Source organism: Pseudophryne corroboree, chromosome 2 (genome assembly GCF_028390025.1).
Source record: "Pseudophryne corroboree isolate aPseCor3 chromosome 2, aPseCor3.hap2, whole genome shotgun sequence".
Taxonomy (NCBI): domain Eukaryota; kingdom Metazoa; phylum Chordata; class Amphibia; order Anura; family Myobatrachidae; genus Pseudophryne; species Pseudophryne corroboree.
The window spans coordinates 637,936,350-637,961,575 of NC_086445.1; the positions used below are offsets into that span (position 1 = coordinate 637,936,350).

General features: G+C 48.0%; 1 protein-coding gene across 2 annotated transcripts in view; it reads left to right on the forward strand.

The window, feature by feature from the left end:
- Nucleotides 1–25,226, forward strand: part of LOC135041525 (cadherin EGF LAG seven-pass G-type receptor 2-like) — a 407,444-nt gene that overhangs the window by 5,024 nt on the left and 377,194 nt on the right. The window lies entirely within an intron of this gene.

Here is a 25,226-nt window from a genome sequence, read left to right on the forward strand (position 1 = left end):
AAATGAGTGCCAGACTCAGTTGATTGATAAGAAAAGACGACACTCTGGAGCAGTAATCCAAGGGGGATATTTATCAAAGCTTTGAGAGAGATAAAGTACCAACCAACCAGCTCCTAGCTGATGTTTTCCTGTAAAATGACAGAAGCTTGAGCGGTATCATACATCAGTAGCTGTAGCAATACATCACGTCTAATATCCTGCCCGTCAAAATTAAAATTTGCCATCCTAACTGATTAGGTTGCTAGAATAAACACTATTAAGGAGGGTACACACTGAGAGATCTGTGGTTAAATTCTAAGCAATCTGACTACATTGCTTAGATTGTAAGCACGGATCCATCGTGTGTATGCCTCCCAGCGATAGCAATGCGCTATCGCCGGTGCTAGATTGAGCCTGCATGCAGCCTCAATCTAGCGGGTCGCTCACTTCAGTGCTGTGTGAAGTGAGCGGCCCCACATCATTATTATTATTTATTTATTACCAGTTATTTATATAGCGCACACATATTCCGCAGCGCTTTCCAGAGAATATTTGCCCATTCACATCAGTCCCTGCCCCAGTGGACTTCCCTATCACATGTACACGCGCACACACACACTAGGGTTAATTTTTGTTGGAAGCCAATTAACCTACCAGTATATTTTTGGAGTGTGGGAGGAAACCGGAGTACCCGGAGGAAACCCACGCTAGTACGGGGAGGATATACAAACTCCACACAGTTGGGCTGTGCTGAGCAGGGGGAGAGATGTGTGCTGAGCGGTCTTTGTTAAGATCGCTCGGCACACATCTCCCCCGTCAGTACTGGCCTTTAGTACATAGATCCCTTTATCACCAAGCTTTGATAATTTCCCCCCAAGTGTGTTTATTGTGCAAACTAATTTGCATAATAAAAGAACACTGTTTATTGCATATGTGCCAGAGTACCATCTTCTCTTCTAAAATATATGTTAATATAATATTTCTATTTTTTTTTTTTCTTTTTTTTTTTTTTTGTGTCATTGTAAATGTTGAAGTATGCTGTACTTGTTATGGCATGCTGCGCACTTGATCTTTTGTGTGTGTTTCAGGGTTGTCTATGCATTAGAGATTTGTAAAGTTGCCAAATACATTGTGTAACATTATCTTTTGACAGTGAGTTGAAAGGAGATAAAATAGCTGTATGTATTGTGTACCTATGTGAATCTGTAGAGAGTGATGCTGTATATACAGTATTCTTTCAATATGTGGTAAGTACTGTAATATCAGTATGAGGTTCATGCAGCTTCTCATGAATGTTACAGGTGCTAATGCAGTGTTCTGTGAGAGTGTGTGACCGACAATGCTTGTTATAACCTCTGCTAGTCAGGTTACTGCAATGTGTCAGCAGGGAGTGGTTGCATCTATACTGTGTGTAAGTAGTCGGGGAGTTTGTAAACTACTAGCAGGTCGTTTATATATAGTGTATGTAATATATATATGTGTGTGTGGCCTCTTTCAGCTTACATGCGATGCATACGCATTGCGTGTAAGATTAGTTAATGTGTTGGTAAATCTAGGCACACACAATGCAATTTTCTGCTACTGGAAAGTCCTGATATCTTCACTACACATAAAGCAATTTCTTATTTTTAACGATTTATTAAAACCCGAATTTGCATGTGTCCACCCACAGGGAGTATGGGGTAATAGGGATAAACCATAGGAAATATGGGAATATTATTGAGAAAGGAGGCAATCAACTTGCCGGCTGTCAGGATCCTGGTGGTCAGGATACCGACGCCGGAATCCCGACAGCTGGAATACTGTCTCACAGCGCATTAAGCGCATTATTCCCACTCGTGGCGCTCGCACCACTGCTGGCATTCTGTTTGGCGAGATGCTGCTGTCAGGATACTGACAGCCAGCATTCCGCCCACCGGGATTACATAAGTATTCCGTTGAGAGTGCTCACTCTGCACGATATCGGGACCTTTTGGCTGATATTTTCTCTAATGTCCTAGTGGATGCTGGGGACTCCGTAAGGACCATGGGGAATAGATGGGCTCCGCAGGAGACAGGGCACTTTAAGAAAGAATTTGGATACTGGTGTGCTCTGGCTCCTCCCTCTATGTCCCTCCTCCAGACCTCAGTTTGAATCTGTGCCCGGACGAGCTGGGTGCTACTTAGTGAGCTCTCCTGAGCTTGCTATAAGAAAGTATTTTGTTAGGTTTTTTATTTTCAGGGAGCTCTGCTGGCAACAGACTCCCTGCATCGTGGGACTGAGGGGAGAGAGGCATCCCTACTCTCTGAAGATAGGTCCTGCTTCTTAGGCTACTGGACACCATTAGCTCCAGAGGGATCGTACACAGGATCTCACCCTTTGTCGTCCGATCCCGGAGCCGCGCCGCCGTCCCCTTTGCAGAGCCGGAAGACAGAAACCGGGTGAAAGAAGCAAGAAGACTTCGAAATCGGCGGCAGAAGACACCAGTCTTCATATGAGGTAGCGCACAGCACTGCAGCTGTGCGCCATTGCTCCCACACTACACCCACATACTCCGGTCACTGTAAGGGCGCAGGGGGGGGGGGGGGGGCGCCCTGGGCAGCAATTAGAGACCTCTTTGGCAAAAGTTTGCATAATATACAGTTGGGCACTGTATATATGCATGAGCCCCCGCCAAAATTGTACATGAAAGCGGGACAGAAGCCCGCCGTCGAGGGGGCAGGGCTTCTTCCTCAGCACTCACCAGCGCCATGTTTATTCTCCACAGCACCGCTGAGAGGAACCTCCCCAGTCTCTCCCCTGCAGTTACACGGTAGAAGAGGGTAAAAAGAGAGGGGGGGCACATAATTAGGTGCAAAAATCAATAGAGAGGGGGGGCACATAATTAGGCGCAAAAATCAATATAAACAGCAGCTACTGGGTTAACATTAAGTTACTGTGTTATTCCTGGGTTAATAGCGCTGGGGTGTGTGCTGGCATACTCTCTCTCTGTCTCTCCAAAGGGCCTTATGGGGGAATTGTCTTCAGATGAGCATTCCCTGAGTGTGTGGTGTGTCGGTACGTGTGTGTCGACATGTCTGAGGTAAAAGGCTCCCCTAAGGAGGAGATGGAGCAAATATGTGTGTGAGAGGGTGTCTCCGTCGACAACGCCGACACCTGTTTGGATATGTGTAATTAAGTGCTAAGGTGAATTTATTGCACAAAAGATTAGAGAACAGACAGGGAATCTACCCATGTCTGTCCCTATGTCGCAGAGACCTTTAGAGTCTCTCAATGCTCACTATCCAAAATAATAGACACTGATATCGACACGGAGTTTGACTCCAGTGTCGACTACAATAATGCAAAGTTACAGCCAAAATGGCAGAAAAGTATTCAATATATGATTATTGTAATAAAAGATGATTTGCATATCACTGATGACTCATCTGTCCCTGACACAAGGGTACACATGTTTAAGGGGAAGAAAGCTGAGGTAAATTTCCCTCCTCTCATGATGAAAAAGAGCGGGAATCTCCAGACAAGAGACTGCAGTTTCCCACAAAGAATTCTCAGGCAGTATCCTTTCCCCACTAGGGCCAGGATATGATGGGAATCTTCCCCTAGGGTGTCACGTTTGCCCAAAAGGTAGCCCTGACGTAACAGCTATTCTCAGGGATCCTGCAGATAGCGTGCACATTCTGGTACACTACTCAGACCGGCGATTGTGTCGGCATGGGTTTATAGCGCTGTGGCAGCGTGGACAGGTACCTTATCAGCAGAGATTGAGACCCTAGTATGTATGTATGTATGTATGTATGTATGTATGTATATGTGTGTGTGTGTATATATATATATATATATATATATATATATATTAAAGATGCTGTCTTAAGAGATATATATATATATATATATATATATATATATATATATATATATATATATAAACATGTCCAAAGAGACATGAGTATACTGGGTCCTAGAGTCAAAGCTATGTCGATTTCTGCTTGACGTGTCCTGTAGAATATGCAATGGATAGATGATGCCGACTTAAGAGGCATATGGAAGGCTGAGGATTGTGTGGAGAAGGGTTCTCGGACCTGGTCTCCACAGCTATAGCTGGTAATTCTGATATTTTGCCTTATATTCCTGCACAGCCTAGGAAAGTACGACATTATCAAATGCAGCCTTTCGAATAAAGAAACAAGAAAGTCCGAGGTGCGTCCTTTCTTGCCAGAGGCGGGGGCAGAGGAAAGAAGCTGCACAACACAGCTAGTTCCCAGGAACAGAAGTCCTCCCCGGCCTCTATAAAAATCCACCGCATGTCGCTGGGGCTCCACAGGCGGAGCTAGGCCCGGTGGGGGCACGCCTTCGTAAGTTCAGCCACAAGTGGGTTCACTCCCTGTTAGATCCCTGGGCAATAGATATTGTGTCTCAGGGATACAAGCTGGACTTTGAGAAGATGTCCCCTCACGACGGCCCTGCCGGCTTTCCCCCACGAGAGGGAAACAGTGTTAACTGCAATTCACAAATTGTATCTTCAACAGGTGGTGGTCAAGGTTCCCCTCCTTCAACAAGGAGGGGGGTATTATTCGACCATGTTGTAGTCCCGAAACCAGACGGTTCGGTCAGACCCATATTGAATTTAAAATCCCTGAACATATACCTGAAAAGGTTCAAGTTCAACATGGAATCGCTAAGAGCGGTCATTGCAAGCCTGAAAGGGGGAGATTTTATGGTGACTCGGGACATAAAGGATGCATACCTTCATGTCCCCATTTATCCACCTCATCAGGCGTACCTCAGAATTGCGGTACGGGATTGTCATTACCAATTTCAGACGTTGCCGTTTGGTCTCTCCACGGCCTTGAGAATATTCACCAAGGTAATGGCGGAAATGATGGTGCTCCTGCGGAAGCAAGGTGTCACTATTATCACGTACTTGGACGATCTCCTCATAAAAGCGAGATCAAGAGAGCAGTTGCTGAACAGCGTATCACTTTCTCTGGAAGTGTAACGGCAACACGGCTGGATTCTATATATTCCAAAGTCGCAGTTGGTTCTTACAGCTCATCTGCCTCTCCTAGGCATGATCCTAGACACAGACCAGAAAAGGGTTTATCTCCCGATAGAGAGAGCTCAGGAGCTCGTGACACTGGTCAGGAATCTATTAAAACCAAAACAGGTGTCAGTGCATCACTGCACTCGAGTCCTGGGAAGGAAGTTGGCATCATACGAGGCCATTCCCTTCGGCAGGTTCCATGCGTGGACCTTCCAATGGAACTTACTGGACAAGTGGTCCGGATCACATCTTCAGATGCATCGGTTAATCACCCTATCCCCCGGGGCCAGGGTGTCTCTCCTGTGGTGGCTGCAGAGTGCTCACCTTCTCGAAGGTCGCAGATTCGGCATTCAGGACTGGGTCCTGGTGACCACGGATGCAAGACTCCGAGGGTGGGGGGCAGTCACACAGGGAAGAAATTTCCAAGGGCTGTGGTCAAGACAGGAGACTTGCCTTCACATCAATATCCTGGAACTAAGGGCCATATACAATGCCCTAAGTCAAGCGGAGACCCTGCTTCGCGACCAACTGGTTCTGATTCAGTCAGACAATATCACCGCAGTGGCTCAGGTAAACCGCCAAGGCAGCACAAGCAGCAGGGTGGCGATGGTAGAAGCCACCAGAATTCTTCGCTGGGCGGAGAATCACGTAAGCGCACTGTCAGCAGTGTTCTTTCCGGGAGTGGACAACTGGGAAGCAGACTTCCTCAGCAGGCACGACCTCCACCCGGGAAAGTGGGGACTTCATCAAGAAGTCTTCATGCAGATTGCAAGTCGGTGGGAACTGCCACAGGTGGACATGATGGCATCCCGCCTCAACAAAAAGCTGCAGAGATATTGCGCCAGGTCAAGAGACCCTCAGGCAATAGCTGTGGACGCACTGGTGACACCGTGGGTGTTCCCGTCGGTCTATGTATTTCCTCCTCTTCCTCTCATACCCAAGGTGCTGAGAATCATAAGAAAAGAGGAGTGAGAACAATACTCTTTGTTCCGGATTGGTCAAGAAGGACTTGGTATCCAGATCTGCAAGAAATGCTCACAGAGGACCCGTGGCCTCTGCCTCTAAGACAGGACTTGTGCAACAGGGGCCCTGTCTGTTCCAAGACTTACCGCGGCTGCGTTTGACGGCATGGCGGTTAAACGCCGGATCCTAGCAGAAAAAGGCATTCCGGATGAGGTCATTCCTACACTGATAGAGGCTAGGAAGGATGTGACAGCTCAACATTATCACCGTATATGGCGAAAATATGTTGCTTGGTGTGAGGCTAGGAATGCCCTACAGAGGAATTCCAGCTGGGCCGTTTCATTCACTTCCTACAGTCGGGAGTGGCTTTGGGCCTGAAATTGGGTTCCATTAAGGTCCAGATTTCGGTCCTATCCATTTTCTTTCAAAAATAACTGGCTTCTCTTCCTGAAGTTCAGACGTTGTAAAGGGAGTGCTGCATAGTCATCCCCCTTTTGTGTCTCCAGTGGCACCTTGAGTTTCCTGAAGTCACACTGGTTTGAGCCACTCAAAACCGTGGAGTTAAAATTTCTCACGTGGAAGGTGGTCATGCTATTAGCCTTGGCTTCAGCTAGGCGTGTGTCAGAATTAGCGGCTTTGTCACATAAAAGCCCCTATCTGGTTTTCCATATGGACAGGGCAGAATTGCGGACCCGTCCACAATTTCTGCCAAAAGTGGTGTCATCTTTTCATATGAACCAACCTATTGTGGTGCCTGTGGCTACTCGTGACTTGGAGGATTCCGAGTTGCTGGATGTGGTCAGGGCTTTGAAGGTTTAGGTAGCCAGAACGGCTAGAGTCAGGAAAACTGAGTCGCTGTTTATCCTGTATGCATCTAACAAGCTGGGTGCTCCTGCTTCAAAGCAAACTATTGCTCGCTGGATCTGTAATACGATTCAGCAGGCTCATTCGACTGGATTGCCGCTTCCAAAATCAGTAAAAGCCCACTCCACAAGGAAGGTGGGCTCTTCTTGGGCGGCTGCCCGAGGGGTCTCGGCATTACAGCTTTGCCGAGCAGCTACTTGGTCAGGTTCAAACACTTTTGCAAAGTTTTACAAGTTTGATACCCTGGCTGAGGAGGACCTTGTGTTTGCTCATTCGGTGCTGCAGAGTCATCCGCACTCTCCCGTCCGTTTGGGAGCTTTGGTATAATCCCCATGGTCCTTACGGAGTCCCCAGCATCCACTAGGACGTTAGAGAAAATAAGATTTTACTTACCGGTAAATCTATTTCTCGTAGTCCGTAGTGGAGGCTGGGCGCCCGTCCCAAGTGCGGACAACTTCTGCAATACTTGTATATAGTTATTGCTTAAATAAGGGTTATGTTGTAGTTGCATCAGGGTTGATCTGATGCTCCGTTGTTGTTCATACTGTTAACTGGGTATGTTTATCACAAGTTATACGGTGTGATTGGTGTGACTGGTATGAGTCTTGCCCTGGATTCCAAAATCCTTTCCTTGTACTGTCAGCTCTACCGGGCACAGTTTCTCTAACTGAGGTCTAGAGGAGGGACATAGAGGGAGGAGCCAGAGCACACCAGTATCCAAATTCTTTCTTAAAGTGCCCGTCTATTCCCCATGGTCCTTACGGAGTCCCCAGCATCCACTACGGACTACGAGAAATAGATTTACCGGTAAGTAAAATCTTATTTTCTGTCAAGGCGTACTGATTGGATAATTGAAACAGCGTTTATGACTGTTCTTTGTTTTATGGGCATTAGGCAAAAACTCATGCCTCCACACTATGCAATAAAACAGTCTGATCACTTGATTATTGGCAAATTGGCCCAATAATTGTTTAGTGTGTACCTTGCTTTAGTTGGCTATGTCTGGCTCAGATGTCTAGTTTTAAAACACATGTGCTAGATTGCCATATTGCTTTGACCTTTGTCTATGGACCTGATTCAGCGTGTACAGTATTACACAGTAACAGCGCAATACATTACACTAATATACTAATGCAGCAGGAGGTGTCTAGACGCCTCTTGACTGCTTCCATGATCCGCTTGTGCGTCTCCAGAAGCACCATTGGATCACTCTGCATGGCCTCAACCATCGGTAACCTTCAGGTTACTCAGGATGGCCATCTCTGACATGCAGAGAGGTCAGTAAATCTGCGTTACCAGAGGCAGACACTGACCTCTGCAGTCCCACAAGACAGGAGACACACCTCCTTTTTTTTTGTAGAATGGGATCAGTTGCTGCCCCTTCCCCACCCCAAACGCCCACAGCCTGTCAGTCAGGTTGAGACTTAGGGGGCACTGCGTGTGAGGACGCAGGACCCATTCTGCACATGCACACAAGTATGAATTCGGCCAGACATACTCTGTTCTTATGTGTTTCTCCTGTATAGTATCGTCTCTTACTGTAATTATTCTCCTTCTCTCTCTCTCTTCTGCCTTAAGCTTATCTTTGACTCTCTCTCTTAAAGAATTATGCTGCTTCTTAATTTGATGTACTCCCTTTACTGTTTTTTTTTTTATTTATTTTTAAATTTCTTCTGTTAGTTTGGATGCTGGTATACATTCAGGACTGGCATTAGTTAAGATGAAAGGTTGCAATTGCTTGGGGCAATACACCCATGTTTATTCCGGTTATGGTATTATTATTAATTATTATTATTATTATTATTATTATTATTATTTATTATAATCCTTTATTTATATCACGCAACAAGGGATCCGCAGCGCCGAATTACAGAATACATAAATGAAAAATCAAAATGGACAATAGTGATTTACAGTTGAAGCCAATATAGGGGAAGTATAGGGTAAATAACACTGTCATAAGTGTCATAGTGGCAGAAAACCGTGGGATTAGGTGCCGTCGAGGATATATACGTAAGAGAAGGATAAGCACATAAGGGTTGAAGGCCCTGCTCGTGAGAGCTTACATTCTAAAGGATAATAGGTCAACAGTCAAAAGGTCGGCACGAAATGGTCGACATGTAATTAGTGTATCGTGTCCTCTCACATGGCTCGCTTTGCTCGCCATGCTTCCGGCAAAGTTGCTATTCCCAATTGTAGTTCACGTGGATGGTAAAGTAGACAAAAGTTGAAAACAAAAAACCTTGTCTGATTTGGACCCGTCTCCGACAGCAGCACGCGGATCAGCGGCTATTCCATTGATCCACGTGCTTTCCAATAAGTCGGATTTCCCAACTTGTCGGAAAAAATGAGGCTGGATTGAATAGGTTGGAACCCCTTCCGAACTATTCCAGTCGGAAACTGCCGTCTTTAGTTTCCGACTCTAATTGAATATACCCCATAATGTATATTAGGAGAGAGTGTGATATTTATTAATGAAATAACTAAAAACTATGATCCAAGAAATGGGGAGGGAGGGGATACATATATATATACTGTGTGTGTGTGTGTGTGTGTGTGTGAACAAGGGAAGTTTTCCAGCACCAAGGGGCAGTGATCTAATTTAAAACAAACAGTCAGGGATACACACGTCAATTTATGACATTCCCTGATAATATAGGGCGTCAGCTGTACCTTAAGTAAAGAAAACACTGGTATAGTTGCTCATTTCGATAAATATAGCTACATGAATAAGGTACTAAGCGACCCCTGGTGTCATTCTTATATAAGCGGACTCGGTAAACTATATAAATATGTAAAAAGGTTTATTAACAGTGTTATCGCACTAGCAAGTAAAATCACAGAGTAATACAAATCAGAAAAAAGACCTTTTAAAAAATGGACACACAAATGTGGTTTAAAAATCCAGTTGAAAAGTGGATTCTTAAAAGACAAAACTAAAAATACAAATACATATATGCAAAACTGGAGAGAGGTAAAATATCAAGAAAGGTGCTTATCTTAGGGGACGAGGTAAAATCAGGGATGTTTCAACGCGTTTCATTCTATAGAACTTCATCAAGGGGTCACCCCTTCATGAATCCACTTTTCAATTGGATTTTTAAACCACATTTTTGTGTCCATTTTTTAAAAAGTATTTTTTTCTGATATGTATTAATCTGTGATTTTACTTGGTAGTGCGATAACACCGTTAATAAACCTTTTTACATATTTATATAGTTTACAGAGTCCGCCTATATAATAATGACACCAGGGGTCGCTTAGTACCTTATCCATGTTGCTATATATACTTATTTTTTTAATTAATTTTTTTATTTTGTTTAAACTGGGTAGTATCGAGCAAAGAAAAATAATAGCAATTTTAGTGGAATATCTTTTATAGTTAAAATCACAAGATACATCCCACTTTGGCCAGCAGGAAGACAAATTAATTAGCAATTTGGACAATGACAGTTCAAAGGCTCAGATCTTTTGCAAGTCTCGGGTTTCTCCTGCACTAATCTTTTCCTATGCTGGCGCTACCCATGATCTCCTGTTAATGCAGCTGTTTACCTCCTAATGATAACCCATTCCTCTGTTTGTTTTTTCACCTCTTTCTTGTTTCTCGCAGCACTTGAAGCAAAATGCATATTGTTAAAATTGGGTTATTTAAAAACGTGTTATGAATAAGTGTATACTGTACACATCATGTTTAAGAACTTGCACAGCCTTATCAATGACTTTGTAATAACCTGAAATACTGACAAAGCACATATTAAAGTGGGTATTTTCATTCATAAAACATGACTAAAAAGACTGAAAGACCCCACCTATAGTAGTTTTCACTCTGGGATTATTTTAGGGCTGAGTGCTGATCACCAAGGAGTGCACTTTTTCATTTTCAAGGGTACATTTTTACCTACAAACCCCTAAAAGGGAATTGCAAACCATACTTACCTACTTTTGAGTTTTCCTCTCCGGGAGAAGCTTGGAGAAGAGATGCTGCAGGGACCTTCAGGGGACAGGCTCTGGCATCATTGATCCCCGTCCCCACCTCAGGAAAAGGCTGGGTCCACTGGAAGGGGGTGGGGTTCAACTGATGCAATTCTGGTCATTATGGCCCCTCCCTCTCCCCACAGACATCCGAATGCCAGAGATTCTCTCCATTTTGCCTGCTTCACCAAGGTTCAGGCAGGATGGGTGAAATCTGCCTGCTCTTCCGGGGTTGCGTGGGACTACTGTAAAAATCAGGAGCTTCCTGCAACTTCCGGGAGAATAGGCAAGTATGCTGCAAACACTAGAAGAGAAAAGAAGACTCTTTTTGTGGGGCACTTTTAGACATGTGACCCGGAAGTTGCTGGGTCGAGCAAGCTAGCAAATTCCCGGGTCTCTGCTCCATGACCCTGGTCGGGAGCATGGTCAGGGTCCCAGGCAGTTTGCTCTTGTACTAAGCAAAATCCTGGGTTGCTTCTAGTGTGAAAGGGGTATTAGTGGGGATTTCAATTAGCCGCGGTAAATTACTGCAACTAATTGATCGCCAGTGGGTAATTTAATTATCCACGATACCCGACACTATCAGGGATTTTGTTTCACTTGCCTGGAGGAAGGAGAAATAAAATCTGCGTTGGGTGCTGTTTTTTTTCGCGTCCATAATTGTGAGAACACAGAAATTCAGGATAAGTTCCCAGATCACTGTGTCCTCGAAAAAAATGGTCTTTAATTGAATTGCCCCCAAAAAAAACATTGGGAAAAAATATGCAAAAAAAAACCCCAAACTGTTTCTTTTGCTGTAAAATGTACCGCAAATTGATTTCCATCCTATATTGTAATTGTGTATGTGTAGTAAAACATAACTTTTTTAATAAAGGCTCTATTTAAAAATAGGATTTTAAATACCTACCAGTAAATCCTTTTCTCGTAGTCCATAAGGGATATTGGGGACAGATTAGTACGATGGGTATAGATCGGACCAAAGGAGCCAGTGCACTTTAAATTTCTTCAGCTGGGTGTGCTGGCTCCTCCCCTTTATGCCTCCTCCTACAGGTCAGTTATAGGTAAAACAGTGCCCGAAGGAGAATGACATACTTGAGAGAAGGAACATAACAACAAAAAGTGTGGTGAGATTTACACACCAGCACACCAACACATAACCTAGCCAGCAATGCCTGGCAACATTAACAGCAACAGCTGAACAGGAACACATAACAGAGAACCTGCAGAAAGTCACCACACAGATGCAGGCGCCCAATATCCCTTATGGACTACGAGAAAAGGATTTACCGGTAGGTATTTAAAATCCTATTTTCTCTAGCATCCATAAGGGATATTGGGGACAAATTTAGTACGATGGGGATGTCCCAAAGCTTCCAGAATGGGCGGGAACGTGCGGCGACATCTGCAGCACCGCCTGCCCAAACTGGGTATCCTCTTTGGCCAAGGTCAAATTTGTAGAACTTCACAAAGGTGTTCTTCCCCGACCAGGTAGCAGCTCGGCATAGTTGTAGGGCCGAGACTCCACGGGCAGCCGCCCAGGAAGAGCCCACCGATCTGGTAGAGTGGGCCTTCAGAGACTGTGGAACAGGTAAGGCTGCCAACGCAGAGGCCTGTGGGATAGTAAGCCTAATCCGACGAGCAATGGACTGCTTTGAAGCAGGGCAACCCTCTTTCTGCACATGCTACAGCACGAACAAGGAATCTGTCTTTCTGATCCGAGCCGTACTCTTGACATAGATTTTCAAGGCTCGCACAGCATCCAATGCCTCCGGAGGAGCAGAAGTGCCAGTACTGGACGGAATCACAATAGGTTGATTCAAGTGAAATGCGGAGACCACCTTCGGCAGGAACTGCTGTCTAGTCCTGAGCTCCGCTCTGTTCTCGTAAAAGACCAAGGGGGTCATTCCGACCCGATCGCTCGCTGCAGTTGTTCGCAGGACAGCGATCGGGTCGGAACTGCGCATGTGCCGCCACCGCCGAAGGCCGTCGTTTGACAGGCAGAGGCGGTCGCTCGGCGGGAGGGGGCAGCACTGCGATGTTTGACCACCGTTTAGGGGGCGCGGTTCGGCCAACTCAGGCGTGAGTTGCACGACAAGGCCCCCAATTCTGAGACATGCCTAGCAGAAGCCAGGGCCAGGTACTTATCCGTCGTCAGAGGTTCAAACCAGGAGGACTGTAGAAAGCGTAACACTACATCCAGATCCCAAGGTGCCGTAGGCGGCACGAATGGAGGTTGTATGTGAAGCACCCCTTGCAAGAAGGTCCGAACTTACTGCAAGCGAGCCAACTTCTTTTGGAAGAAGATGGATAGAGCTGAAATCTCGATCTTAATGGATCCCAGACGTAAGCCTTTATCCACTCCAGCCTACAGGGACCTTCCCAAGTGGAATTCTGCAGAGGGATATGTGCGTTCCTCGCACCAAGAGACATATCTGCGCCAGATATGATAGTGTTTTGACATCACAGGTTTTCTGGCTTGCACCATAGTGGCAATGACCTTTTTGGAAAGCCCTTTGTGAGCTAGGATGTTCCGCTCAACTTCCATGCCGTCAAACGAAGCCACCATAATTCCGGGTAGACGAACGGTCCTTGTTGAAGAAGATCCCTTCTTAGAGGAAGAGGCCACGGGCCCTCTACGGACATGTCCAGAAGAGCCACGTACCACGCTCTTCGAGGCCAATCCGGGGCAATCAAGATTGCTCTCACTCTTTGATGTCTGATCAGCTTGGGCACCATTGATATCAGCGGAATCTGAGGAAACAGACCAGCTGGTAAGGCCAAGACGATGTCAGCGCATCCACTGCGCCTGAGGGTCCCTGATACGTGAGCAGTAGCAGCGAAGCTTCTTGTTGAGACGAGAGGCCATCAAGTCGATCTGTGGTCATCCCCACCTGTCGATGATCTGTTGAAACACATGTGGGTGTAGTCCCCACTCCCCCGGGTGGAGGTCGAGGCGACTCAGGAAGTCCTCTTCCCAGTTGTCCACTCTCGGAATGAAGATCGTGGACAGTGCTCCTGCATTTCTTTCTGCCCAGAGGAGTATTCTTGACACTTCTCACATGCAGGCCCTGCTTTTTGTCCCTCCTTGTCGATTGATGTATGCCACGGTCGTGGCGTTGTCCGACTGCACCTGGATCGCCTGATCCCAGAGTAGAGGGGATGCCTGAGTCAGAGCATTGTAGATAGCCCGAAGTTCCAGAATGTTGATCAGAAGTAGGGCCTCTGGGGCAGAGCACCTGCCCTGGAACTGCGCCCCCTGGGTGACAGCTCCCCATCCACCCAGACTTGCATCCGTTGTGAGGAGGAACCAATCCTGAATCCCAAAGTGTCAACCTTCCAGTATGTTGGAAGACTGTAGCCACCACAAGAGAGAATCCTGGCCTGGGGCGACAGCCGAATCATCCGGTGCATCTGATGATGTGAACTGGTCCACTTGTTCAGGATGTCCAATTGGAAAGGTCTGACCTGAAACCTCCCGAATTGTATCGCCTCGTACGAGGCCACTATCTTTCCGAACAATATTATACAAAGATGAATGGATACACGAGCAGGTCGGAGAACCATGCGAACCATTTCTTGAAGTGATCCCACTTTGTCCTCTGGGAGGAACACTTTCTATGCCACAGTATCCAGTAGCATCCCTATAAACAGGAGCCGCTGAGATGGTTCCAGGTGGGACTTATGCAGTGTCATGACTGAGGTTTTTGTGAACCCGGTGTAGTGAAGTCTGTGCGGGCGACTGGAGGATTATGTGAATACTACCACTGACCTGGTTCTGAAATGCTGTGGACTCTGGGTTTCCTCCGGTGACTGGGAAGAGGAACCGCAGCAGAGATGGCCGAATCTAGGTTCTCCTCATGCAGGATTAGGTCGGCAGACAGGAGGCATGCTGAAGGTCTCCTGAAAGACAGAACTGGAAAGGCACTGATGAATCAGTGAAGAATACCAGGTATAATTGTGCTAACGGGGTGCTTGGAGACACTGAGGTGCTTGCGGACACTGAGGTGCTTGCGGACACTGAGGTGCTTGGAGACACTGAGGTGCTTGGAGACACTGAGGTGCTTGGAGACACTGAGGTGCTTAGAGGCACTGAGGTGCGTAGAGGCACTGAGGTGCGTAGAGGCACTGAGGTGCGTAGAGGCACTGGAGTGCGTAGAGACACTGGGGTGCTGAGGCACGGAGGCACGGAGGTGCTGGAAGCACGGAGGTACTGAGGCACGGAGGCGCTGAGGCACGGAGGCACGGAGGTGCTGAGGCACGGAGATGCTGAGTCACGGAGATGCTGAGGCACGAGGTGCTGGAAGCACGAGGTGCTGGAAGCACGGAGGTACTGAGGCACGGAGGTACTGAGGCACGGAGGTGCTGGAAGCACGGAGGTACTGAGGCACGGAGGTGCTGAGGCACGGAGGTGCTGAGGCACGGAGGTGCTGAGGCACGGAGGTACTGAGGCACGGAGGTGCTGAGGCACGGAGGTGCTGAGGCACGGAAGTACTGAGCTCTGGAGATCCCAACTACAACAGTAGTAAAACTGAAACACGACAACTGTGGTTTTAGTGGAGAACACGGAATTCTGTACTGTGTCTTTAAGACAAAACACTGCAGCTGTGCCTTTACATTGAGACTCAGGGAAATGGTGAAATCAATGGCAACACAAAAGTAAACCATACGGTAACAAGGGAACAGAGTTTCCACAGGAACTTAGGTACAAAGGTTACCTTTAGGGAGCTCAGCTTTTCAGACTCACACAAGGCTGTATGTGACACAAGGAACTGGCCCAGATTGCAACTCAGCCTCCTGATTTATACTTCCTGGTCCTTGATGATTGGTGGGCAGGATTAGGTGATGTCACTGACATGTGACTACTCTAGCCAAGGCTGTGATGTAGAATGAGGCCTAGCAGGCCAAGAGAACACTGAAGCCTGGACTTCTGCAAAACACAGGATGCTTGCTTTTAGATTACTGAATTCAGCCTCACACAGGAGATCACCACAGGTGGAGCTGATTACCTCTCAGGCAGAGAACTCAGGAATACTCATAGTGCTGACAAGCTGTTTAACTCCGTGAGTGAAAAGACACAGGATCCAGGACAGATGGCAGGGGTAAGTCACCAAATATAAACCTACAGTCAGGATTGTGACAGTATCCCCCTCTTCAAGGGTGGACTCCGGACACCCATCTTGAATCTTAGAGGAACTTGATGAATAACTTGTACACAAAGCTTCTAAAAAGTGGAAACCAGAGGGTCCAGAACAAAACTTAAGCTGGATTCTTTAGAAGTCTTCCTGATCTTCATCTTCAGAACAGGTAGACCATCCATCATAGACAAGACTGGAATTTCCTTCATCCGAAAGGACTGAGGAATAAACTGTAGAAGGTTCCAAAGGTTTAGGACTAAATTCTTTAACTACAGCGTTACTAAAAGTCTGTAAGTCATGGAACACAGGATCATTACTCTCAAAGAGCATGTTGGCCCACTCCAAAGCTCTTCCTCTGAATGCCAGGAACAGATATCGAGTAACGTTGGAAGGAGTTATTGCACCTAAAGGATCAGACTCCATCCGAGAGAGAAATTGTTCAACCAGAGCGGCATATTGCAATAAATCTCCATCAAAGAAAATAGGTGGAAAACCATCAGACGAAAGCTTAGAGGATGAAACTGAAGGAAGCTTTGGCTGGACGAGTAGGACTGGATTGGATCCGAGGATACTTGAATTGGCTGGAGCCAAAGGAGACGGACCAGGCTGGTCCTGGAGTATTGCTGGACCGGCTGTAACCGGGACGGACTGACCAGGCAGGGCCTGGAGTATTGCTGGACCGGCTGGAACCGGGACGGACTGACCAGGCTGGGCCTGGAGTATTGCTGGACCGGCTGGAACCGGGACGGACTGACCAGGCTGGGCCTGGAGTATTGCTGGACCGGCTGGAACCGGGACGGACTGACCAGGCTGGGCCTGGAGTATTGCTGGACCGGCTGGAACCGGGACGGACTGACCAGGCTGGGCCTGGAGTATTGCTGGACCGGCTGGAACCGGGACGGACTGACCAGGCAGGGCCTGGAGTATTGCTGGACCGGCTGGAACCGGGACGGACTGACCAGGCAGGGCCTGGAGTATTGCTGGACCGGCTGGAACCGGGACGGGCTGAGCCCTTTCTTCACAGGGCTGGGCTGAGGCAAGAGCCCCCACTTCACGGGGCTGGGCTGAGGCAAGAGCCCCCTCTTCACGGGGCTGGGCTGAGGCAAGAGCCCCCTCTTCACGGGGCTGGGCTGAGGCAAGAGCCCCCTCTTCACGGGGCTGGGCTGAGGCAAGAGCCCCCTCTTCACGGGGCTGGGCAGCACTCTGTAGAATCTCTGGCTGGGCAGCACTCTGTAGAATCTCTGGCTGGGCAGCACTCTGTAGAATCTCTGGCTGGGCAGCACTCTGTAGAATCTCTGGCTGGGCAGCACTCTGTAGACTCACTGGCTGGGCAGCACTCTGTAGACTCACTGGCTGGGCAGCACTCTGTAGACTCACTGGCTGGGCAGCACTCTGTAGAATCTCTGGCTGGGCAGCACTCTGTAGAATCTCTGGCTGGGCAGCACTCTGTAGAATCTCTGGCTGGGCAGCACTCTGTAGAATCTCTGGGGCTGGACGCTCTGAAGACGCCCCTCCTGGGGCTGGATGCTCTGAAGACGCCCCTCCTGGGGCTGGATGCTCTGAAGACGCCCCTCCTGGGGCTGGATGCTCTGAAAACGCCCCTCCTGGGGCTGGATGCTCTGAAAACGCCCCTCCTGGGGCTGTGGACACGGACTCCTCTGTGACTGTAAATGGCTTGAACATTCTTCTCTGGACACCCAACTTGGGATAAGGTCTTTTAACCACCGGACCCCAGTCATAAATTTGAGTCTCTCTCAGAAGAGTAGCCTTCTTGATACCCCCGTCAGCAGCAGAAGGATCGGATACTGTGGATGACTTGTAGACATGAGCACTATGATACTGAGATTTGTCACTATTACCTGGCTTGCGAAGAATGCAGTCTTTAACAAAATGACCAGAATTTCCACAGTAAAGACAGAGATGTAGCTCCTTACGCCGCTGACGTTCAGCTTCAGAGAGCTTGGGCCGTGGATAGCTCTGATGAAAAACTTTCCCTTGCGCAGAGGAAGAGACTCTATTAACTGGATGGGACAAAACAGGATCAACAACGTTGGTAGTATTCCTGAAGAGATCAGGCATCACAGAGAGAATACTAGGCAAAAGTTCTTGTAACTGTAGTAACATCTGGTAGAAAATCTGCAGTTGGTCAGGAGTCTTAGAGCAGAAGGTCATAGAATCACTGGAGGACGAATTCCGCTGCAGACACTGTGCCAATCGATGCTGAGTCGACTCCAGACCTTCCAAGCGTCCTGCAATATTGCTTAGGAGGTCATGCGTCAGACTAACACTTTCGGCCGGGTCCATGTGGCCAGTTCCTACTGTCATGACTGAGGTTTTTGTGAACCCGGTGTAGTGAAGTCTGTGCGGGCGACTGGAGGATTATGTGAATACTACCACTGACCTGGTTCTGAAATGCTGTGGACTCTGGGTTTCCTCCGGTGACTGGGAAGAGGAACCGCAGCAGAGATGGCCGAATCTAGGTTCTCCTCATGCAGGATTAGGTCGGCAGACAGGAGGCATGCTGAAGGTCTCCTGAAAGACAGAACTGGAAAGGCACTGATGAATCAGTGAAGAATACCAGGTATAATTGTGCTAACGGGGTGCTTGGAGACACTGAGGTGCTTGCGGACACTGAGGTGCTTGCGGACACTGAGGTGCTTGCGGACACTGAGGTGCTTGGAGACACTGAGGTGCTTGGAGACACTGAGGTGCTTGGAGACACTGAGGTGCTTAGAGGCACTGAGGTGCGTAGAGGCACTGAGGTGCGTAGAGGCACTGAGGTGCGTAGAGGCACTGGAGTGCGTAGAGACACTGGGGTGCTGAGGCACGGAGGCACGGAGGTGCTGGAAGCACGGAGGTACTGAGGCACGGAGGCGCTGAGGCACGGAGGCACGGAGGTGCTGAGGCACGGAGATGCTGAGTCACGGAGATGCTGAGGCACGAGGTGCTGGAAGCACGAGGTGCTGGAAGCACGGAGGTACTGAGGCACGGAGGTACTGAGGCACGGAGGTGCTGGAAGCACGGAGGTACTGAGGCACGGAGGTGCTGAGGCACGGAGGTGCTGAGGCACGGAGGTGCTGAGGCACGGAGGTACTGAGGCACGGAGGTGCTGAGGCACGGAGGTGCTGAGGCACGGAAGTACTGAGCTCTGGAGATCCCAACTACAACAGTAGTAAAACTGAAACACGACAACTGTGGTTTTAGTGGAGAACACGGAATTCTGTACTGTGTCTTTAAGACAAAACACTGCAGCTGTGCCTTTACATTGAGACTCAGGGAAATGGTGAAATCAATGGCAACACAAAAGTAAACCATACGGTAACAAGGGAACAGAGTTTCCACAGGAACTTAGGTACAAAGGTTACCTTTAGGGAGCTCAGCTTTTCAGACTCACACAAGGCTGTATGTGACACAAGGAACTGGCCCAGATTGCAACTCAGCCTCCTGATTTATACTTCCTGGTCCTTGATGATTGGTGGGCAGGATTAGGTGATGTCACTGACATGTGACTACTCTAGCCAAGGCTGTGATGTAGAATGAGGCCTAGCAGGCCAAGAGAACACTGAAGCCTGGACTTCTGCAAAACACAGGATGCTTGCTTTTAGATTACTGAATTCAGCCTCACACAGGAGATCACCACAGGTGGAGCTGATTACCTCTCAGGCAGAGAACTCAGGAATACTCATAGTGCTGACAAGCTGTTTAACTCCGTGAGTGAAAAGACACAGGATCCAGGACAGATGGCAGGGGTAAGTCACCAAATATAAACCTACAGTCAGGATTGTGACATGCAGATTGAGAATCCACCCGTGGCGAGACAGAAGTTGGATAGTGCGATCTATATGGAGCAGTAGAAGCTCCCTGGAACTCGCTTTTATCAGGAGAACGGCCAGGTAGGGAATCACGTTGACCCCCTGGACCATGAGCTGAAACAACCTCTCCGCCATCACCTACGTAAAAACCCTGGGAGCTGTAGAGAGGCTGAAGGGTAACACCTGAAACAGGTAGTGATCGTTCAGTAGGGCGAACCGCAGATAAGCCTGATGAGGAGGCCAATTTGGGATATGTAGGTAAGCGTCCTTGATATCCAGATACACAAGGAATTCCTGTGGCTCCAGGCCTGCGATCACTGCTCTCAAAGATTCCATCTTGAATTTGAAAACCTTCAGGTAAGGCTTCTAGGACTTCAGATTCAGAATGGGTCTCACCGACCCGTCTGGTGTTGGTACCACGAACATACTGGAGTAGTAACCTTGTTGTTGTAGGGGTACTGGAACAATGACCTGGGACTGGACCAACTTGTTCATGGCCAGTAGCAGCGTACCTCACATTTTCCAAAGCTGGTAAGCCTGATTTGAAAAATCGTTGAGGAGCACCGTCGAACTCCAGTCTGTAACCTTGAGAGATAAGGTCCCTTACTCAAGCATCTTGGCAGGAACCGTCCCAGATGTGGCGCTGGTGACTTAACCAAGCTCCCACCACCAGATCCCCTCAAAGTGGGTGGGCACCGTCATGCTGAAGTCTTTGCGGAAGCCGAACTTGTGCTTTGATCCTGAGATCCGGCAATGGCTGGTTTCTTAGGCTTACCTCTGGTGCCTCTAGCTGCATTGGAGGCCCCCCTGGCTCTAGATCTAAATCTAGAGGACCGAAAGGACTGAGTAGACAGTCCAGTGTAGGTACGTCTAGCAGGCGGAGCTCCTGAAGGGAAAAACATGGATTTCCCAGCAGTAGCTTTGGAGATCCATGCGTCCAATTCACCTCCAAAGAGCCATTCACTTGTGGAGGGAAGAGATTCCACATTACGTTTAGAGTCCGCATCAGCAATCCACTGACGCAACCATATGGCTCTTCGCGCGGACACAGCCTAAGCAGAGGTTCTAGCATTAATATTGGCAATCTCTTTAAGGTTGTCACAGAGGACTCTTGCCGTGTCCTGAATGTGCTTTAGAAAAGTTACAGTAGTAACTAAGGTCATATCACCCGAAAGACCTTCCTGAATTTGAGTAGACCAGGAATCAATTGCATGTGTCATCCAGCAACCTGGTCTTGGAGTTACACCTGTCTTTGAGCTATACCTGCAGCAGTGTAGATAGGAAAATTGAGGCCACTCTAAAATCTATCTGACGCGTCCTTTACCGTAAAGGAGCCCGGAGCAGGAAGTACAGCCTTTTTTTAGAAAGGCAAGAGACTGAGACATCCACTACTGGAGATTCTTCCCAGAATTTTCTGCCTTCAGGGGCAAAGGGGAATGTATGCAGAAACCGTTTGGACACCTGATATTTTTTTTTCTGGATTTTTCCAGGCTATTTTAAATGTCATCCAATTCCTTGTCTTGTGGGAGGAAAAATGACTGCTGAGTATTAGCATCCTCCAGGGGGAGCTTGAACACATCCCGAATAGCCAAAAAGGGGGGGTTCAGTACCCTGGGTAGGGGTGGAATCCCCACTTATGGGGTCCACATCATCCCCATCATCCTGTATTTCATCATCAGTATCTGATAGGAGTGCAGGTAGAGCACGTTTTTGTGCCCCTGTAGCAGACAGGGGGGAATGTTTAGCAGTTTGACTTGCCACTGCTTGTTGCAGTTCCTGAGTCTTATTGGCATTTGCAGTGAGTTGAGATGACATATCAGACATCATAGTTTTGATAGCCCCCAACCAGGAGGGCTCTGAACTCTCCCCCACATTGTTATCAGCATTCTGAGATGACTGACTACACTGCTCACATGATATTGAGCCAGATGAACTAGGAGAGAATTACAAACACTGCATAACTTCTGTTTTACCATATTAAATAAGAAAAACAGGTACAATACACATACAACACAGCCTGAAATACAATACAAGCCTGTCCTATTGCATGTTAGGGGAGACCCAGGAGAGAGGACACCAACGCACCCAGCACTGCACAGCCCCAGTGAGGCTGTCAGCATTTTATATGTAAACAACAGTGAGACTGTATTCTAAAAATCCCTCAGAGGGATGTTACTTGCGCACACTATAGCAGCTCTTCCCCTCTACACCAGTACCAGTGATCCAGGGATTGTTATGGAGGAGCTGTTGAGGCTGCTGCTGCTATGCAGAGGAAGGAGCCAAAATGCAGCGGAGCCCTCTCTCATTTAGCTCCGCCCCCCGCCATGGCATCGGAGCTACTGTTTTATATTTATACTGGTCATTCTCCTTACGTTTGTAGCCTCACATAAATGCTTGGTACAATGCATTTTAAGGTAAGGAAAAGAGATGGCTGCGCAATGCGTTAGAGCAAATTAATGCTAATTAAGAGCTGACGTGTAAAAATTTAAAATGATTTATTGTACTGATAACATTAAATTTAACACATAAATGAACAATAGAGGTAATATAATAAACCAAGATTTAGAAGCAAGACACCTTGAAATTGTAAATATATATATATATACTGGAAATAATACCCTCCGATTTTGGTGAGGAAACAAATCCAATTAAATATCCATATAGAAGTCCACAATCAGGTAGGCAGCTGATCCACAAGTATCTAATATTGGTTGCCGTAATCGGGATCTCAGTGCGGCAATAAAAATAACTACTGTGTGAATGAATATGTACCTCTCCGTGAGCTGGTCCCGACCGAGCGTACTCGGTCGTATGTTCCTGCAGTGCCCAGTGCTTGATAATACGGCAAAGGAGAGGACGTACTTATCCCTGAGTTGGTGGATACAGTTTATCAGCGGCGTGCTGGCAGGGGTCACCGGCGGCAGTTGGAGAAGCCGGGACGGGAGCCGAGGTATCTCTGGCTTAACGTGCTGGTAGAAGTCACCGGCGGCAGATGGAAAAGCTGGGACGGGAGCCAAGGTGTGACAGGCTCAACGTGCTGGTAGAAGTCACCGGCGGTGGATGGAGAAGCCGGGACGGGAGCCGAAGTGTCACGGGCTCGGACAGCAGCTTACTACCTGTGTGATGGATGAGATCAAGGTGTGCAAATAGGCGGGTTCTAACGCGTTTCGTCACAGACCATGTGACTTTATCAAAGGTTAGCTAGTCTCACGCAGGGGCTACAGTGGTCCCCCCCAGGAGGGACCCGTACGCCTCACCCGTGCTTCAGCCGCACAGTGAACCATGGGACCCCACTAGTGGGGTCCCCGGCATGTACTCACCACCGATGATCACCTTCAGGCAGCGTCAGGGGTGTGCGGCAGGCTGCGACAGCCAAGGTGCCATGCTCCGCTGAACAACAGCCCCTGAGGACGGTGGTCCTGCAGCGGGGAAGCGGCTCTGCACCTCAAGAGGCCAGTGACCATCCCCTCCCCCTAACTCCCGCGGTGCAGGTATGCTATTGCCCAAACAGCATACCGCAAGAAATAAAACTTTAAAAGAAATTGAAGAAAAACTCTGGAGCTTGCAGAGTGTGCAACCTCTACTGAGGGCACTTTTGTCCCAAATATCCCTTCTGAATGCTGGAGAAATATAATTTTGTCCACACTCAGGGTGGCTGATGAGAGCCATGGGCAATAAATGTATGGTGGCCCCCACTACTTAATGTGCTGTGAAAGTCCCCCCCTCCCCCCACTCTACTTCTGTGTCACGGGTGTCCCTGGCCGAGCTGACGCTACGCACTCTTGTCCTCATACAGCAGCTGCTGGTGACTGAAATTTGGGAGGCAGGAGGCGGTGACAGGCAGCCACAAGCGTAACAAGATCACAGCTCCGGCGGCCGTTGTTTTGCTCAACGCGATGGTGGCAGATGTCGCCATTCCATGCACCTGCTTTCCTTGTCTAATTGTCCAACCTGCCCTGCCTCCCATTGACAGTGTATTGTGTGGGAACCCCAGGACAGCCACCCCTGTTGCCCCTTCCTAAATCCAGCTTTGTCCACACTCCTGATAATACTCAAAATAATAAAATTATATATGTAATCTTACAATTTTGCTTTGATATATGTTCACTTTTACGAACAACAAATAATAAAGTCTAAATAGAGATATGTACACTCTGCCAATCCTATGCAGTGTTAAGTTTGACAAGCATTTTCAATTTAGTTTTAGTCTTAGTCACTTACTAAAATTGTAGTTGTTTTAAAGTCACATTTAGTCGTTTTTCGTTTTGTTTTAGTTAAGATTTAGTCAACGGATTTCAGTTTAGTTCATTTTAGTCTAATATTAATCAGTGTTTTAGCCAGAGCCGTAACTAGACATTTTGGTGCCCTGTGCAGAAAGAGAATTGGTTGCCCCCCTTCCCCCCCATATAAAAAATAGGGACAGTGCACACTAAAGCCGCACAGCAAAAATATAGGGGCATGGCTTCATGGGGAAAGGGTGTGGCCACAGAATAGTACTCATTCACATTACACCACACAGTACTGTCTGTTATTCAAATAACACCACATAGTAGTAGCCCTTACACATTATGCCATGGTAGAGCCCCTTACACACATAATGCCAGCTAGAGCTCCTTATGCACATAATGCCAGCTAGAGCCCCTTATACACAGTACACCAGATAGAACTCCTACAGAGAGTAAGAGGTGTGTGTGTGTGTGTGTGTGTGTGTGTGTGTGTATTTCGACCCCCCCCCTCCCTTCACAACTCTCCTTTACTCTGAAGTCCCACAGGCGAAGACGAATGGAGGCGGAGCACACAGAGGGCACACTTTGACACACTACCTGCTATATTGTACAGTATCCAGCACAGCAGCTGTCAACCAGCACCAATCGGGATGGATGCGAACGGTGCACCTGCAGGACAAATGCGCCACGTGCAGTCCACCATCTGAACCACCCTATTTACAGCCTGGTGGGGATACTCCACCCCCCAAACCCCCTCTCTATGCCTCACTCTCTCTAAATGTATAACTTTGCCAGTAAGTAACCTCCCCAAACCCCCTCGCTATGCCTCTTTTCTCTATCGTCCTAAGTGGATGCTGGGGTTCCTGAAAGGACCATGGGGAATAGCGGCTCCGCAGGAGACAGGGCACAAAAGTAAAGCTTTTACAGGTCAGGTGGTGTGTACTGGCTCCTCCCCCTATGACCCTCCTCCAGACTCCAGTTAGATTTTTGTGCCCGGCCGAGAAGGGTGCAATTCTAGGTGGCTCTCATAAAGAGCTGCTTAGAGAGTTTAGCTTAGGTTTTTTATTTTACAGTGATTCCTGCTGGCAACAGGATCACTGCAACGAGGGACAGAGGGGAGAAGAAGTGAACTCACCTGCGTGCAGGATGGATTGGCTTCTTGGCTACTGGACATGAAGCTCCAGAGGGACGATCACAGGTACAGCCTGGATGGTCACCGGAGCCACGCCGCCGGCCCCCTCACAGATGCTG